This window comes from Hemibagrus wyckioides, linkage group LG02, assembly GCF_019097595.1.
Source record: "Hemibagrus wyckioides isolate EC202008001 linkage group LG02, SWU_Hwy_1.0, whole genome shotgun sequence".
Taxonomy (NCBI): domain Eukaryota; kingdom Metazoa; phylum Chordata; class Actinopteri; order Siluriformes; family Bagridae; genus Hemibagrus; species Hemibagrus wyckioides.
The window spans coordinates 17,117,788-17,136,260 of NC_080711.1; positions in this window are offsets into that span (position 1 = coordinate 17,117,788).

An 18,473-nucleotide genomic window follows, 5' to 3' on the forward strand; every position below is an offset into this window, starting at 1 on the left:
GAACTGGGCAGTTTTCTTTGACTTTTTTCACATGTTTGGGGTCGACTATGATATGAAAAGTGCTTGGTCACTTTAAAATGAAAAAATTCATAAGAAACAAAGGAAACTCATAAAAAATATAAATTTTCATATGAAATATGATTTTTTTCATCAAAGTTCAAAAATTCATAAGAAACATGGAAAAAGTTATATACCATGAAAATTCACTTAACAAAGTCATCTTTCATCATTTTTCATCGAACTGGCTCGTTTCCTGCTTCGGCGCGGTGTGCTCTCTGCATTGTGCTTCTCTGGCGCTGAAAATGCGATTCCGCAAGTCTCAGCGCTCTACGAGCAAGGGAAAGCGGTTTTTCAGACAAACGAATGTGTGCAGCTGAACTGGGCAGTTTTCTTTGACTTTTTTCACATGTTTGGGGTCGACTATGATATGAAAAGTGCTTGTTCACTTTAAAATGAAAAAATTCATAAGAAACATATGAAAGTCATGAAAAATATGGATTTTCATATGAAATATGATTTTTTTCATCAAATTTCAAAAATTCATAAGAAACTTGGAAAAAGTTAAATTCCATGAGAAATCACTTAACAAAGTCAACTTTCATCATTTTTCATCGAACTGGCTCGTTTCCTGCCTCAGCGCGGTGTGCTCTCTGCATTGTGCTTCTCTGGCGCTGAAAATGCGATTCCGCAAGTCTCCGCGCTCTACGAGCAAGAGAAAGCGGTTTTTCAGACAAACGAATGTGTGCAGCTGAACTGGGCAGTTTTCTTTGACTTTTTTCACATGTTTGGGGTCGACTATGATATGAAAAGTGCTTGGTCACTTTAAAATGAAAAAATTCATAAGAAACAAAGGAAACTCATAAAAAATATAAATTTTCATATGAAATATGATTTTTTTCATCAAAGTTCAAAAATTCATAAGAAACTTGGAAAAAGTTATATTCCATGAAAATTCACTTAACAAAGTCAACTTTCATCATTTTTCATCGAACTGGCTCGTTTCCTGCCTCAGCGCGGTGTGCTCTCTGCATTGTGCTTCTCTGGCGCTGAAAATGCGATTCCGCAAGTCTCCGCGCTCTACGAGCAAGAGAAAGCGGTTTTTCAGACAAACGAATGTGTGCAGCTGAACTGGGCAGTTTTCTTTGACTTTTTTCACATGTTTGGGGTCGACTATGATATGAAAAGTGCTTGGTCACTTTAAAATGAAAAAATTCATAAGAAACAAAGGAAACTCATAAAAAATATAAATTTTCATATGAAATATGATTTTTTTCATCAAAGTTCAAAAATTCATAAGAAACATGGAAAAAGTTATATACCATGAAAATTCACTTAACAAAGTCATCTTTCATCATTTTTCATCGAACTGGCTCGTTTCCTGCTTCGGCGCGGTGTGCTCTCTGCATTGTGCTTCTCTGGCGCTGAAAATGCGATTCCGCAAGTCTCAGCGCTCTACGAGCAAGGGAAAGCGGTTTTTCAGACAAACGAATGTGTGCAGCTGAACTGGGCAGTTTTCTTTGACTTTTTTCACATGTTTGGGGTCGACTATGATATGAAAAGTGCTTGGTCACTTTAAAATGAAAAAATTCATAAGAAACAAAGGAAACTCATAAAAAATATAAATTTTCATATGAAATATGATTTTTTTCATCAAAGTTCAAAAATTCATAAGAAACATGGAAAAAGTTATATACCATGAAAATTCACTTAACAAAGTCATCTTTCATCATTTTTCATCGAACTGGCTCGTTTCCTGCTTCGGCGCGGTGTGCTCTCTGCATTGTGCTTCTCTGGCGCTGAAAATGCGATTCCGCAAGTCTCAGCGCTCTACGAGCAAGGGAAAGCGGTTTTTCAGACAAACGAATGTGTGCAGCTGAACTGGGCAGTTTTCTTTGACATTTTTCACATGTTTGGGGTCGACTATGATATGAAAAGTGCTTGGTCACTTTAAAATGAAAAAATTCATAAGAAACAAAGGAAACTCATAAAAAATATAAATTTTCATATGAAATATGATTTTTTTCATCAAAGTTCAAAAAGTCATAATAAACATGGAAAAAGTTATATACCATGAAAATTCACTTAACAAAGTCATCTTTCATCATTTTTCATCGAACTGGCTCGTTTCCTGCTTCGGCGCGGTGTGCTCTCTGCATTGTGCTTCTCTGGCGCTGAAAATGCGATTCCGCAAGTCTCAGCGCTCTACGAGCAAGGGAAAGCGGTTTTTCAGACAAACGAATGTGTGCAGCTGAACTGGGCAGTTTTCTTTGACTTTTTTCACATGTTTGGGGTCGACTATGATATGAAAAGTGCTTGGTCACTTTAAAATGAAAAAATTCATAAGAAACAAAGGAAACTCATAAAAAATATAAATTTTCATATGAAATATGATTTTTTTCATCAAAGTTCAAAAATTCATAAGAAACATGGAAAAAGTTATATACCATGAAAATTCACTTAACAAAGTCATCTTTCATCATTTTTCATCGAACTGGCTCGTTTCCTGCTTCGGCGCGGTGTGCTCTCTGCATTGTGCTTCTCTGGCGCTGAAAATGCGATTCCGCAAGTCTCAGCGCTCTACGAGCAAGGGAAAGCGGTTTTTCAGACAAACGAATGTGTGCAGCTGAACTGGGCAGTTTTCTTTGACTTTTTTCACATGTTTGGGGTCGACTATGATATGAAAAGTGCTTGTTCACTTTAAAATGAAAAAATTCATAAGAAACAAATGAAAGTCATAAAAAATATGGATTTTCATATGAAATATGATTTTTTTCATCAAAGTTCAAAAATTCATAAGAAACTTGGAAAAAGTTAAATTCCATGAAAAATCACTTAACAAAGTCAACTTTCATCATTTTTCATCGAACTGGCTCGTTTCCTGCCTCAGCGCGGTGTGCTCTCTGCATTGTGCTTCTCTGGCGCTGAAAATGCGATTCCGCAAGTCTCCGCGCTCTACGAGCAAGAGAAAGCGGTTTTTCAGACAAACGAATGTGTGCAGCTGAACTGGGCAGTTTTCTTTGACTTTTTTCACATGTTTGGGGTCGACTATGATATGAAAAGTGCTTGGTCACTTTAAAATGAAAAAATTCATAAGAAACAAAGGAAACTCATAAAAAATATAAATTTTCATATGAAATATGATTTTTTTCATCAAAGTTCAAAAAGTCATAATAAACATGGAAAAAGTTATATACCATGAAAATTCACTTAACAAAGTCATCTTTCATCATTTTTCATCGAACTGGCTCGTTTCCTGCTTCGGCGCGGTGTGCTCTCTGCATTGTGCTTCTCTGGCGCTGAAAATGCGATTCCGCAAGTCTCAGCGCTCTACGAGCAAGGGAAAGCGGTTTTTCAGACAAACGAATGTGTGCAGCTGAACTGGGCAGTTTTCTTTGACTTTTTTCACATGTTTGGGGTCGACTATGATATGAAAAGTGCTTGGTCACTTTAAAATGAAAAAATTCATAAGAAACAAAGGAAACTCATAAAAAATATAAATTTTCATATGAAATATGATTTTTTTCATCAAAGTTCAAAAATTCATAAGAAACATGGAAAAAGTTATATACCATGAAAATTCACTTAACAAAGTCATCTTTCATCATTTTTCATCGAACTGGCTCGTTTCCTGCCTCAGCGCGGTGTGCTCTCTGCATTGTGCTTCTCTGGCGCTGAAAATGCGATTCCGCAAGTCTCAGCGCTCTACGAGCAAGGGAAAGCGGTTTTTCAGACAAACGAATGTGTGCAGCTGAACTGGGCAGTTTTCTTTGACTTTTTTCACATGTTTGGGGTCGACTATGATATGAAAAGTGCTTGGTCACTTTAAAATGAAAAAATTCATAAGAAACAAAGGAAACTCATAAAAAATATAAATTTTCATATGAAATATGATTTTTTTCATCAAAGTTCAAAAATTCATAAGAAACATGGAAAAAGTTATATACCATGAAAATTCACTTAACAAAGTCATCTTTCATCATTTTTCATCGAACTGGCTCGTTTCCTGCTTCGGCGCGGTGTGCTCTCTGCATTGTGCTTCTCTGGCGCTGAAAATGCGATTCCGCAAGTCTCAGCGCTCTACGAGCAAGGGAAAGCGGTTTTTCAGACAAACGAATGTGTGCAGCTGAACTGGGCAGTTTTCTTTGACTTTTTTCACATGTTTGGGGTCGACTATGATATGAAAAGTGCTTGGTCACTTTAAAATGAAAAAATTCATAAGAAACAAAGGAAACTCATAAAAAATATAAATTTTCATATGAAATATGATTTTTTTCATCAAAGTTCAAAAATTCATAAGAAACATGGAAAAAGTTATATACCATGAAAATTCACTTAACAAAGTCATCTTTCATCATTTTTCATCGAACTGGCTCGTTTCCTGCTTCGGCGCGGTGTGCTCTCTGCATTGTGCTTCTCTGGCGCTGAAAATGCGATTCCGCAAGTCTCAGCGCTCTACGAGCAAGGGAAAGCGGTTTTTCAGACAAACGAATGTGTGCAGCTGAACTGGGCAGTTTTCTTTGACTTTTTTCACATGTTTGGGGTCGACTATGATATGAAAAGTGCTTGGTCACTTTAAAATGAAAAAATTCATAAGAAACAAAGGAAACTCATAAAAAATATAAATTTTCATATGAAATATGATTTTTTTCATCAAAGTTCAAAAATTCATAAGAAACTTGGAAAAAGTTAAATTCCATGAAAATTCACTTAACAAAGTCATCTTTCATCATTTTTCATCGAACTGGCTCGTTTCCTGCTTCGGCGCGGTGTGCTCTCTGCATTGTGCTTCTCTGGCGCTGAAAATGCGATTCCGCAAGTCTCAGCGCTCTACGAGCAAGGGAAAGCGGTTTTTCAGACAAACGAATGTGTGCAGCTGAACTGGGCAGTTTTCTTTGACTTTTTTCACATGTTTGGGGTCGACTATGATATGAAAAGTGCTTGTTCACTTTAAAATGAAAAAATTCATAAGAAACAAATGAAAGTCATAAAAAATATGGATTTTCATATGAAATATGATTTTTTTCATCAAAGTTCAAAAATTCATAAGAAACTTGGAAAAAGTTAAATTCCATGAAAAATCACTTAACAAAGTCAACTTTCATCATTTTTCATCGAACTGGCTCTTTTCCTGCCTCAGCGCGGTGTGCTCTCTGCATTGTGCTTCTCTGGCGCTGAAAATGCGATTCCGCAAGTCTCAGCGCTCTACGAGCAAGGGAAAGCGGTTTTTCAGACAAACGAATGTGTGCAGCTGAACTGGGCAGTTTTCTTTGACTTTTTTCACATGTTTGGGGTCGACTATGATATGAAAAGTGCTTGGTCACTTTAAAATGAAAAAATTCATAAGAAACAAAGGAAACTCATAAAAAATATAAATTTTCATATGAAATATGATTTTTTTCATCAAAGTTCAAAAATTCATAAGAAACATGGAAAAAGTTATATACCATGAAAAATCACTTAACAAAGTCAACTTTCATCATTTTTCATCGAACTGGCTCGTTTCCTGCCTCAGCGCGGTGTGCTCTCTGCATTGTGCTTCTCTGGCGCTGAAAATGCGATTCCGCAAGTCTCAGCGCTCTACGAGCAAGGGAAAGCGGTTTTTCAGACAAACGAATGTGTGCAGCTGAACTGGGCAGTTTTCTTTGACTTTTTTCACATGTTTGGGGTCGACTATGATATGAAAAGTGCTTGGTCACTTTAAAATGAAAAAATTCATAAGAAACAAAGGAAACTCATAAAAAATATAAATTTTCATATGAAATATGATTTTTTTCATCAAAGTTCAAAAATTCATAAGAAACTTGGAAAAAGTTAAATTCCATGAAAAATCACTTAACAAAGTCATCTTTCATCATGTTACATCGAACTGGCTCTTTTCCTGCCTCAGCGCGGTGTGCTCTCTGCATTGTGCTTCTCTGGCGCTGAAGTTGCGATTCCGCAAGTCTCAGCGCTCTACGAGCAAGGGAAAGCGGTTTTTCAGACAAACGAATGTGTGCAGCTGAACTGGGCAGTTTTCTTTGACTTTTTTCACATGTTTGGGGTCGACTATGATATGAAAAGTGCTTGGTCACTTTAAAATGAAAAAATTCATAAGAAACAAAGGAAACTCATAAAAAATATAAATTTTCATATGAAATATGATTTTTTTCATCAAAGTTCAAAAATTCATAAGAAACATGGAAAAAGTTATATACCATGAAAAATCACTTAACAAAGTCATCTTTCATCATTTTTCATCGAACTGGCTCGTTTCCTGCCTCAGCGCGGTGTGCTCTCTGCATTGTGCTTCTCTGGCGCTGAAAATGCGATTCCGCAAGTCTCAGCGCTCTACGAGCAAGAGAAAGCGGTTTTTCAGACAAACGAATGTGTGCAGCTGAACTGGGCAGTTTTCTTTGACTTTTTTCACATGTTTGGGGTCGACTATGATATGAAAAGTGCTTGGTCACTTTAAAATGAAAAAATTCATAAGAAACAAAGGAAACTCATAAAAAATATAAATTTTCATATGAAATATGATTTTTTTCATCAAAGTTCAAAAATTCATAAGAAACATGGAAAAAGTTATATACCATGAAAATTCACTTAACAAAGTCATCTTTCATCATTTTTCATCGAACTGGCTCGTTTCCTGCTTCGGCGCGGTGTGCTCTCTGCATTGTGCTTCTCTGGCGCTGAAAATGCGATTCCGCAAGTCTCAGCGCTCTACGAGCAAGGGAAAGCGGTTTTTCAGACAAACGAATGTGTGCAGCTGAACTGGGCAGTTTTCTTTGACTTTTTTCACATGTTTGGGGTCGACTATGATATGAAAAGTGCTTGGTCACTTTAAAATGAAAAAATTCATAAGAAACAAAGGAAACTCATAAAAAATATAAATTTTCATATGAAATATGATTTTTTTCATCAAAGTTCAAAAATTCATAAGAAACATGGAAAAAGTTATATACCATGAAAATTCACTTAACAAAGTCATCTTTCATCATTTTTCATCGAACTGGCTCGTTTCCTGCTTCGGCGCGGTGTGCTCTCTGCATTGTGCTTCTCTGGCGCTGAAAATGCGATTCCGCAAGTCTCAGCGCTCTACGAGCAAGGGAAAGCGGTTTTTCAGACAAACGAATGTGTGCAGCTGAACTGGGCAGTTTTCTTTGACTTTTTTCACATGTTTGGGGTCGACTATGATATGAAAAGTGCTTGGTCACTTTAAAATGAAAAAATTCATAAGAAACAAAGGAAACTCATAAAAAATATAAATTTTCATATGAAATATGATTTTTTTCATCAAAGTTCAAAAATTCATAAGAAACATGGAAAAAGTTATATACCATGAAAATTCACTTAACAAAGTCATCTTTCATCATTTTTCATCGAACTGGCTCGTTTCCTGCTTCGGCGCGGTGTGCTCTCTGCATTGTGCTTCTCTGGCGCTGAAAATGCGATTCCGCAAGTCTCAGCGCTCTACGAGCAAGGGAAAGCGGTTTTTCAGACAAACGAATGTGTGCAGCTGAACTGGGCAGTTTTCTTTGACTTTTTTCACATGTTTGGGGTCGACTATGATATGAAAAGTGCTTGTTCACTTTAAAATGAAAAAATTCATAAGAAACAAATGAAAGTCATAAAAAATATGGATTTTCATATGAAATATGATTTTTTTCATCAAAGTTCAAAAATTCATAAGAAACTTGGAAAAAGTTAAATTCCATGAAAAATCACTTAACAAAGTCAACTTTCATCATTTTTCATCGAACTGGCTCGTTTCCTGCCTCAGCGCGGTGTGCTCTCTGCATTGTGCTTCTCTGGCGCTGAAAATGCGATTCCGCAAGTCCCAGCGCTCTACGAGCAAGAGAAAGCGGTTTTTCAGACAAACGAATGTGTGCAGCTGAACTGGGCAGTTTTCTTTGACTTTTTTCACATGTTTGGGGTCGACTATGATATGAAAAGTGCTTGGTCACTTTAAAATGAAAAAATTCATAAGAAACAAAGGAAACTCATAAAAAATATAAATTTTCATATGAAATATGATTTTTTTCATCAAAGTTCAAAAATTCATAAGAAACATGGAAAAAGTTATATACCATGAAAATTCACTTAACAAAGTCATCTTTCATCATTTTTCATCGAACTGGCTCGTTTCCTGCTTCGGCGCGGTGTGCTCTCTGCATTGTGCTTCTCTGGCGCTGAAAATGCGATTCCGCAAGTCTCAGCGCTCTACGAGCAAGGGAAAGCGGTTTTTCAGACAAACGAATGTGTGCAGCTGAACTGGGCAGTTTTCTTTGACTTTTTTCACATGTTTGGGGTCGACTATGATATGAAAAGTGCTTGGTCACTTTAAAATGAAAAAATTCATAAGAAACAAATGAAAGTCATAAAAAATATGGATTTTCATATGAAATATGATTTTTTTCATCAAAGTTCAAAAATTCATAAGAAACTTGGAAAAAGTTAAATTCCATGAAAATTCACTTAACAAAGTCATCTTTCATCATTTTTCATCGAACTGGCTCGTTTCCTGCTTCGGCGCGGTGTGCTCTCTGCATTGTGCTTCTCTGGCGCTGAAAATGCGATTCCGCAAGTCTCAGCGCTCTACGAGCAAGGGAAAGCGGTTTTTCAGACAAACGAATGTGTGCAGCTGAACTGGGCAGTTTTCTTTGACTTTTTTCACATGTTTGGGGTCGACTATGATATGAAAAGTGCTTGGTCACTTTAAAATGAAAAAATTCATAAGAAACAAAGGAAACTCATAAAAAATATAAATTTTCATATGAAATATGATTTTTTTCATCAAAGTTCAAAAATTCATAAGAAACATGGAAAAAGTTATATACCATGAAAATTCACTTAACAAAGTCATCTTTCATCATTTTTCATCGAACTGGCTCGTTTCCTGCTTCGGCGCGGTGTGCTCTCTGCATTGTGCTTCTCTGGCGCTGAAAATGCGATTCCGCAAGTCTCAGCGCTCTACGAGCAAGGGAAAGCGGTTTTTCAGACAAACGAATGTGTGCAGCTGAACTGGGCAGTTTTCTTTGACTTTTTTCACATGTTTGGGGTCGACTATGATATGAAAAGTGCTTGTTCACGTTAAAATGAAAAAATTCATAAGAAACAAATGAAAGTCATAAAAAATATGGATTTTCATATGAAATATGATTTTTTTCATCAAAGTTCAAAAATTCATAAGAAACTTGGAAAAAGTTAAATTCCATGAAAAATCACTTAAGTCAACTTTCATCATTTTTCATCGAACTGGCTCTTTTCCTGCCTCAGCGCGGTGTGCTCTCTGCATTGTGCTTCTCTGGCGCTGAAAATGCGATTCCGCAAGTCTCAACGCTCTACGAGCAAGGGAAAGCGGTTTTTCAGACAAACGAATGTGTGCAGCTGAACTGGGCAGTTTTCTTTGACTTTTTTCACATGTTTGGGGTCGACTATGATATGAAAAGTGCTTGTTCACTTTAAAATGAAAAAATTCATAAGAAACAAATGAAAGTCATAAAAAATATGGATTTTCATATGAAATATGATTTTTTTCATCAAAGTTCAAAAATTCATAAGAAACTTGGAAAAAGTTAAATTCCATGAAAAATCACTTAACAAAGTCAACTTTCATCATTTTTCATCGAACTGGCTCTTTTCCTGCCTCAGCGCGGTGTGCTCTCTGCATTGTGCTTCTCTGGCGCTGAAAATGCGATTCCGCAAGTCTCAGCGCTCTACGAGCAAGAGAAAGCGGTTTTTCAGACAAACGAATGTGTGCAGCTGAACTGGGCAGTTTTCTTTGACTTTTTTCACATGTTTGGGGTCGACTATGATATGAAAAGTGCTTGGTCACTTTAAAATGAAAAAATTCATAAGAAACAAAGGAAACTCATAAAAAATATAAATTTTCATATGAAATATGATTTTTTTCATCAAAGTTCAAAAAGTCATTATAAACATGGAAAAAGTTATATACCATGAAAAATCACTTAACAAAGTCATCTTTCATCATTTTTCATCGAACTGGCTCGTTTCCTGCCTCAGCGCGGTGTGCTCTCTGCATTGTGCTTCTCTGGCGCTGAAAATGCGATTCCGCAAGTCTCAGCGCTCTACGAGCAAGAGAAAGCGGTTTTTCAGACAAACGAATGTGTGCAGCTGAACTGGGCAGTTTTCTTTGACTTTTTTCACATGTTTGGGGTCGACTATGATATGAAAAGTGCTTGGTCACTTTAAAATGAAAAAATTCATAAGAAACAAAGGAAACTCATAAAAAATATAAATTTTCATATGAAATATGATTTTTTTCATCAAAGTTCAAAAATTCATAAGAAACATGGAAAAAGTTATATACCATGAAAATTCACTTAACAAAGTCATCTTTCATCATTTTTCATCGAACTGGCTCGTTTCCTGCTTCGGCGCGGTGTGCTCTCTGCATTGTGCTTCTCTGGCGCTGAAAATGCGATTCCGCAAGTCTCAGCGCTCTACGAGCAAGGGAAAGCGGTTTTTCAGACAAACGAATGTGTGCAGCTGAACTGGGCAGTTTTCTTTGACTTTTTTCACATGTTTGGGGTCGACTATGATATGAAAAGTGCTTGTTCACGTTAAAATGAAAAAATTCATAAGAAACAAATGAAAGTCATAAAAAATATGGATTTTCATATGAAATATGATTTTTTTCATCAAAGTTCAAAAATTCATAAGAAACTTGGAAAAAGTTAAATTCCATGAAAAATCACTTAAGTCAACTTTCATCATTTTTCATCGAACTGGCTCTTTTCCTGCCTCAGCGCGGTGTGCTCTCTGCATTGTGCTTCTCTGGCGCTGAAAATGCGATTCCGCAAGTCTCAACGCTCTACGAGCAAGGGAAAGCGGTTTTTCAGACAAACGAATGTGTGCAGCTGAACTGGGCAGTTTTCTTTGACTTTTTTCACATGTTTGGGGTCGACTATGATATGAAAAGTGCTTGGTCACTTTAAAATGAAAAAATTCATAAGAAACAAAGGAAACTCATAAAAAATATAAATTTTCATATGAAATATGATTTTTTTCATCAAAGTTCAAAAATTCATAAGAAACATGGAAAAAGTTATATACCATGAAAATTCACTTAACAAAGTCATCTTTCATCATTTTTCATCGAACTGGCTCGTTTCCTGCCTCAGCGCGGTGTGCTCTCTGCATTGTGCTTCTCTGGCGCTGAAAATGCGATTCCGCAAGTCTCAGCGCTCTACGAGCAAGAGAAAGCGGTTTTTCAGACAAACGAATGTGTGCAGCTGAACTGGGCAGTTTTCTTTGACTTTTTTCACGTTTGGGGTCGACTATGATATGAAAAGTGCTTGGTCACTTTAAAATGAAAAAATTCATAAGAAACAAAGGAAACTCATAAAAAATATAAATTTTCATATGAAATATGATTTTTTTCATCAAAGTTCAAAAAGTCATTATAAACATGGAAAAAGTTATATACCATGAAAAATCACTTAACAAAGTCAACTTTCATCATTTTTCATCGAACTGGCTCGTTTCCTGCCTCAGCGCGGTGTGCTCTCTGCATTGTGCTTCTCTGGCGCTGAAAATGCGATTCCGCAAGTCTCCGCGCTCTACGAGCAAGAGAAAGCGGTTTTTCAGTCAAACGAATGTGTGCAGCTGAACTGGGCAGTTTTCTTTGACTTTTTTCACATGTTTGGGGTCGACTATGATATGAAAAGTGCTTGGTCACTTTAAAATGAAAAAATTCATAAGAAACAAAGGAAACTCATAAAAAATATAAATTTTCATATGAAATATGATTTTTTTCATCAAAGTTCAAAAATTCATAAGAAACATGGAAAAAGTTATATACCATGAAAATTCACTTAACAAAGTCATCTTTCATCATTTTTCATCGAACTGGCTCGTTTCCTGCTTCGGCGCGGTGTGCTCTCTGCATTGTGCTTCTCTGGCGCTGAAAATGCGATTCCGCAAGTCTCAGCGCTCTACGAGCAAGGGAAAGCGGTTTTTCAGACAAACGAATGTGTGCAGCTGAACTGGGCAGTTTTCTTTGACTTTTTTCACATGTTTGGGGTCGACTATGATATGAAAAGTGCTTGGTCACTTTAAAATGAAAAAATTCATAAGAAACAAAGGAAACTCATAAAAAATATAAATTTTCATATGAAATATGATTTTTTTCATCAAAGTTCAAAAATTCATAAGAAACATGGAAAAAGTTATATACCATGAAAATTCACTTAACAAAGTCATCTTTCATCATTTTTCATCGAACTGGCTCGTTTCCTGCTTCGGCGCGGTGTGCTCTCTGCATTGTGCTTCTCTGGCGCTGAAAATGCGATTCCGCAAGTCTCAGCGCTCTACGAGCAAGAGAAAGCGGTTTTTCAGACAAACGAATGTGTGCAGCTGAACTGGGCAGTTTTCTTTGACTTTTTTCACATGTTTGGGGTCGACTATGATATGAAAAGTGCTTGGTCACTTTAAAATGAAAAAATTCATAAGAAACAAAGGAAACTCATAAAAAATATAAATTTTCATATGAAATATGATTTTTTTCATCAAAGTTCAAAAATTCATAAGAAACTTGGAAAAAGTTAAATTCCATGAAAAATCACTTAACAAAGTCAACTTTCATCATTTTTCATCGAACTGGCTCGTTTCCTGCTTCGGCGCGGTGTGCTCTCTGCATTGTGCTTCTCTGGCGCTGAAAATGCGATTCCGCAAGTCTCAGCGCTCTACGAGCAAGGGAAAGCGGTTTTTCAGACAAACGAATGTGTGCAGCTGAACTGGGCAGTTTTCTTTGACTTTTTTCACATGTTTGGGGTCGACTATGATATGAAAAGTGCTTGGTCACTTTAAAATGAAAAAATTCATAAGAAACAAAGGAAACTCATAAAAAATATAAATTTTCATATGAAATATGATTTTTTTCATCAAAGTTCAAAAATTCATAAGAAACATGGAAAAAGTTATATACCATGAAAATTCACTTAACAAAGTCATCTTTCATCATTTTTCATCGAACTGGCTCGTTTCCTGCTTCGGCGCGGTGTGCTCTCTGCATTGTGCTTCTCTGGCGCTGAAAATGCGATTCCGCAAGTCTCAGCGCTCTACGAGCAAGGGAAAGCGGTTTTTCAGACAAACGAATGTGTGCAGCTGAACTGGGCAGTTTTCTTTGACTTTTTTCACATGTTTGGGGTCGACTATGATATGAAAAGTGCTTGGTCACTTTAAAATGAAAAAATTCATAAGAAACAAAGGAAACTCATAAAAAATATAAATTTTCATATGAAATATGATTTTTTTCATCAAAGTTCAAAAAGTCATAATAAACATGGAAAAAGTTATATACCATGAAAATTCACTTAACAAAGTCATCTTTCATCATTTTTCATCGAACTGGCTCGTTTCCTGCTTCGGCGCGGTGTGCTCTCTGCATTGTGCTTCTCTGGCGCTGAAAATGCGATTCCGCAAGTCTCAGCGCTCTACGAGCAAGGGAAAGCGGTTTTTCAGACAAACGAATGTGTGCAGCTGAACTGGGCAGTTTTCTTTGACTTTTTTCACATGTTTGGGGTCGACTATGATATGAAAAGTGCTTGTTCACTTTAAAATGAAAAAATTCATAAGAAACAAATGAAAGTCATAAAAAATATGGATTTTCATATGAAATATGATTTTTTTCATCAAAGTTCAAAAATTCATAAGAAACTTGGAAAAAGTTAAATTCCATGAAAAATCACTTAACAAAGTCAACTTTCATCATTTTTCATCGAACTGGCTCTTTTCCTGCCTCAGCGCGGTGTGCTCTCTGCATTGTGCTTCTCTGGCGCTGAAAATGCGATTCCGCAAGTCTCAGCGCTCTACGAGCAAGGGAAAGCGGTTTTTCAGACAAACGAATGTGTGCAGCTGAACTGGGCAGTTTTCTTTGACTTTTTTCACATGTTTGGGGTCGACTATGATATGAAAAGTGCTTGGTCACTTTAAAATGAAAAAATTCATAAGAAACAAAGGAAACTCATAAAAAATATAAATTTTCATATGAAATATGATTTTTTTCATCAAAGTTCAAAAAGTCATAAAAAACGTGGAAAAAGTTATATACCATGAAAATTCACTTAACAAAGTCATCTTTCATCATTTTTCATCGAACTGGCTTTTTTCCTGCCTCAGCGCGGTGTGCTCTCTGCATTGTGCTTCTCTGGCGCTGAAAATGCGATTCCGCAAGTCTCAGCGCTCTACGAGCAAGAGAAAGCGGTTTTTCAGACAAACGAATGTGTGCAGCTGAACTGGGCAGTTTTCTTTGACTTTTTTCACATGTTTGGGGTCGACTATGATATGAAAAGTGCTTGGTCACTTTAAAATGAAAAAATTCATAAGAAACAAAGGAAACTCATAAAAAATATAAATTTTCATATGAAATATGATTTTTTTCATCAAAGTTCAAAAAGTCATTATAAACATGGAAAAAGTTATATACCATGAAAAATCACTTAACAAAGTCAACTTTCATCATTTTTCATCGAACTGGCTCGTTTCCTGCCTCAGCGCGGTGTGCTCTCTGCATTGTGCTTCTCTGGCGCTGAAAATGCGATTCCGCAAGTCTCAGCGCTCTACGAGCAAGGGAAAGCGGTTTTTCAGACAAACGAATGTGTGCAGCTGAACTGGGCAGTTTTCTTTGACTTTTTTCACATGTTTGGGGTCGACTATGATATGAAAAGTGCTTGGTCACTTTAAAATGAAAAAATTCATAAGAAACAAAGGAAACTCATAAAAAATATAAATTTTCATATGAAATATGATTTTTTTCATCAAAGTTCAAAAATTCATAAGAAACATGGAAAAAGTTATATACCATGAAAATTCACTTAACAAAGTCATCTTTCATCATTTTTCATCGAACTGGCTCGTTTCCTGCCTCAGCGCGGTGTGCTCTCTGCATTGTGCTTCTCTGGCGCTGAAAATGCGATTCCGCAAGTCTCAGCGCTCTACGAGCAAGGGAAAGCGGTTTTTCAGACAAACGAATGTGTGCAGCTGAACTGGGCAGTTTTCTTTGACTTTTTTCACATGTTTGGGGTCGACTATGATATGAAAAGTGCTTGGTCACTTTAAAATGAAAAAATTCATAAGAAACAAAGGAAACTCATAAAAAATATAAATTTTCATATGAAATATGATTTTTTTCATCAAAGTTCAAAAATTCATAAGAAACATGGAAAAAGTTATATACCATGAAAATTCACTTAACAAAGTCATCTTTCATCATTTTTCATCGAACTGGCTCGTTTCCTGCTTCGGCGCGGTGTGCTCTCTGCATTGTGCTTCTCTGGCGCTGAAAATGCGATTCCGCAAGTCTCAGCGCTCTACGAGCAAGGGAAAGCGGTTTTTCAGACAAACGAATGTGTGCAGCTGAACTGGGCAGTTTTCTTTGACTTTTTTCACATGTTTGGGGTCGACTATGATATGAAAAGTGCTTGGTCACTTTAAAATGAAAAAATTCATAAGAAACAAAGGAAACTCATAAAAAATATAAATTTTCATATGAAATATGATTTTTTTCATCAAAGTTCAAAAATTCATAAGAAACATGGAAAAAGTTATATACCATGAAAATTCACTTAACAAAGTCATCTTTCATCATTTTTCATCGAACTGGCTCGTTTCCTGCTTCGGCGCGGTGTGCTCTCTGCATTGTGCTTCTCTGGCGCTGAAAATGCGATTCCGCAAGTCTCAGCGCTCTACGAGCAAGGGAAAGCGGTTTTTCAGACAAACGAATGTGTGCAGCTGAACTGGGCAGTTTTCTTTGACTTTTTTCACATGTTTGGGGTCGACTATGATATGAAAAGTGCTTGTTCACGTTAAAATGAAAAAATTCATAAGAAACAAATGAAAGTCATAAAAAATATGGATTTTCATATGAAATATGATTTTTTTCATCAAAGTTCAAAAATTCATAAGAAACTTGGAAAAAGTTAAATTCCATGAAAAATCACTTAACAAAGTCAACTTTCATCATTTTTCATCGAACTGGCTCGTTTCCTGCCTCAGCGCGGTGTGCTCTCTGCATTGTGCTTCTCTGGCGCTGAAAATGCGATTCCGCAAGTCTCAACGCTCTACGAGCAAGGGAAAGCGGTTTTTCAGACAAACGAATGTGTGCAGCTGAACTGGGCAGTTTTCTTTGACTTTTTTCACATGTTTGGGGTCGACTATGATATGAAAAGTGCTTGTTCACTTTAAAATGAAAAAATTCATAAGAAACAAATGAAAGTCATAAAAAATATGGATTTTCATATGAAATATGATTTTTTTCATCAAAGTTCAAAAATTCATAAGAAACTTGGAAAAAGTTAAATTCCATGAAAAATCACTTAACAAAGTCAACTTTCATCATTTTTCATCGAACTGGCTCTTTTCCTGCCTCAGCGCGGTGTGCTCTCTGCATTGTGCTTCTCTGGCGCTGAAAATGCGATTCCGCAAGTCTCAGCGCTCTACGAGCAAGAGAAAGCGGTTTTTCAGACAAACGAATGTGTGCAGCTGAACTGGGCAGTTTTCTTTGACTTTTTTCACATGTTTGGGGTCGACTATGATATGAAAAGTGCTTGGTCACTTTAAAATGAAAAAATTCATAAGAAACAAAGGAAACTCATAAAAAATATAAATTTTCATATGAAATATGATTTTTTTCATCAAAGTTCAAAAAGTCATTATAAACATGGAAAAAGTTATATACCATGAAAAATCACTTAACAAAGTCAACTTTCATCATTTTTCATCGAACTGGCTCGTTTCCTGCCTCAGCGCGGTGTGCTCTCTGCATTGTGCTTCTCTGGCGCTGAAAATGCGATTCCGCAAGTCTCCGCGCTCTACGAGCAAGAGAAAGCGGTTTTTCAGACAAACGAATGTGTGCAGCTGAACTGGGCAGTTTTCTTTGACTTTTTTCACATGTTTGGGGTCGACTATGATATGAAAAGTGCTTGGTCACTTTAAAATGAAAAAATTCATAAGAAACAAAGGAAAGTCATAAAAAATATAAATTTTCATATGAAATATGATTTTTTTCATCAAAGTTCAAAAATTCATAAGAAACATGGAAAAAGTTATATACCATGAAAATTCACTTAACAAAGTCATCTTTCATCATTTTTCATCGAACTGGCTCGTTTCCTGCTTCAGCGCGGTGTGCTCTCTGCATTGTGCTTCTCTGGCGCTGAAAATGCGATTCCGCAAGTCTCAGCGCTCTACGAGCAAGGGAAAGCGGTTTTTCAGACAAACGAATGTGTGCAGCTGAACTGGGCAGTTTTCTTTGACTTTTTTCACATGTTTGGGGTCGACTATGATATGAAAAGTGCTTGTTCACTTTAAAATGAAAAAATTCATAAGAAACAAATGAAACTCATAAAAAATATGGATTTTCATATGAAATATGATTTTTTTCATCAAAGTTCAAAAATTCATAAGAAACTTGGAAAAAGTTAAATTCCATGAAAAATCACTTAACAAAGTCAACTTTCATCATTTTTCATCGAACTGGCTCGTTTCCTGCCTCAGCGCGGTGTGCTCTCTGCATTGTGCTTCTCTGGCGCTGAAAATGCGATTCCGCAAGTCTCAGCGCTCTACGAGCAAGAGAAAGCGGTCTTTTCACACAAACGAATGTGTGCAGCTGAACTGGGCAGTTTTCTTTGACTTTTTTCACATGTTTGGGGTCGACTATGATATGAAAAGTGCTTGGTCACTTTAAAATGAAAAAATTCATAAGAAACAAAGGAAAGTCATAAAAAATATAAATTTTCATATGAAATGTGATTTTTTTCATCAAAGTTCAAAATTCATAAGAAACATGGAAAAAGTTATATACCATGAAAATTCACGTAACAAAGTCATCTTTCATCATTTTTCATCGAACTGGCTCGTTTCCTGCTTCAGCGCGGTGTGCTCTCTGCATTGTGCTTCTCTGGCGCTGAAAATGCGATTCCGCAAGTCTCAGCGCTCTACGAGCAAGGGAAAGCGGTTTTTCAGACAAACGAATGTGTGCAGCTGAACTGGGCAGTTTTCTTTGACTTTTTTCACATGTTTGGGGTCGACTATGATATGAAAAGTGCTTGTTCACTTTAAAATGCAAAAATTCATATTAAACACAGGAAAGTCATAAAAAATATGGATTTTCATATGAAATATGATTTTTTTCATCAAAGTTCAAAAATTCATAAGAAACTTGGAAAAAGTTAAATTCCATGAAAAATCACTTAACAAAGTCAACTTTCATCATTTTTCATCGAACTGGCTCTTTTCCTGCCTCAGCGCGGTGTGCTCTCTGCATTGTGCTTCTCTGGCGCTGAAAATGCGATTCCGCAAGTCTCAGCGCTCTACGAGCAAGAGAAAGCGGTTTTTCAGACAAACGAATGTGTGCAGCTGAACTGGGCAGTTTTCTTTGACTTTTTTCACGTTTGGGGTCGACTATGATATGAAAAGTGCTTGGTCACTTTAAAATGAAAAAATTCATAAGAAACAAAGGAAACTCA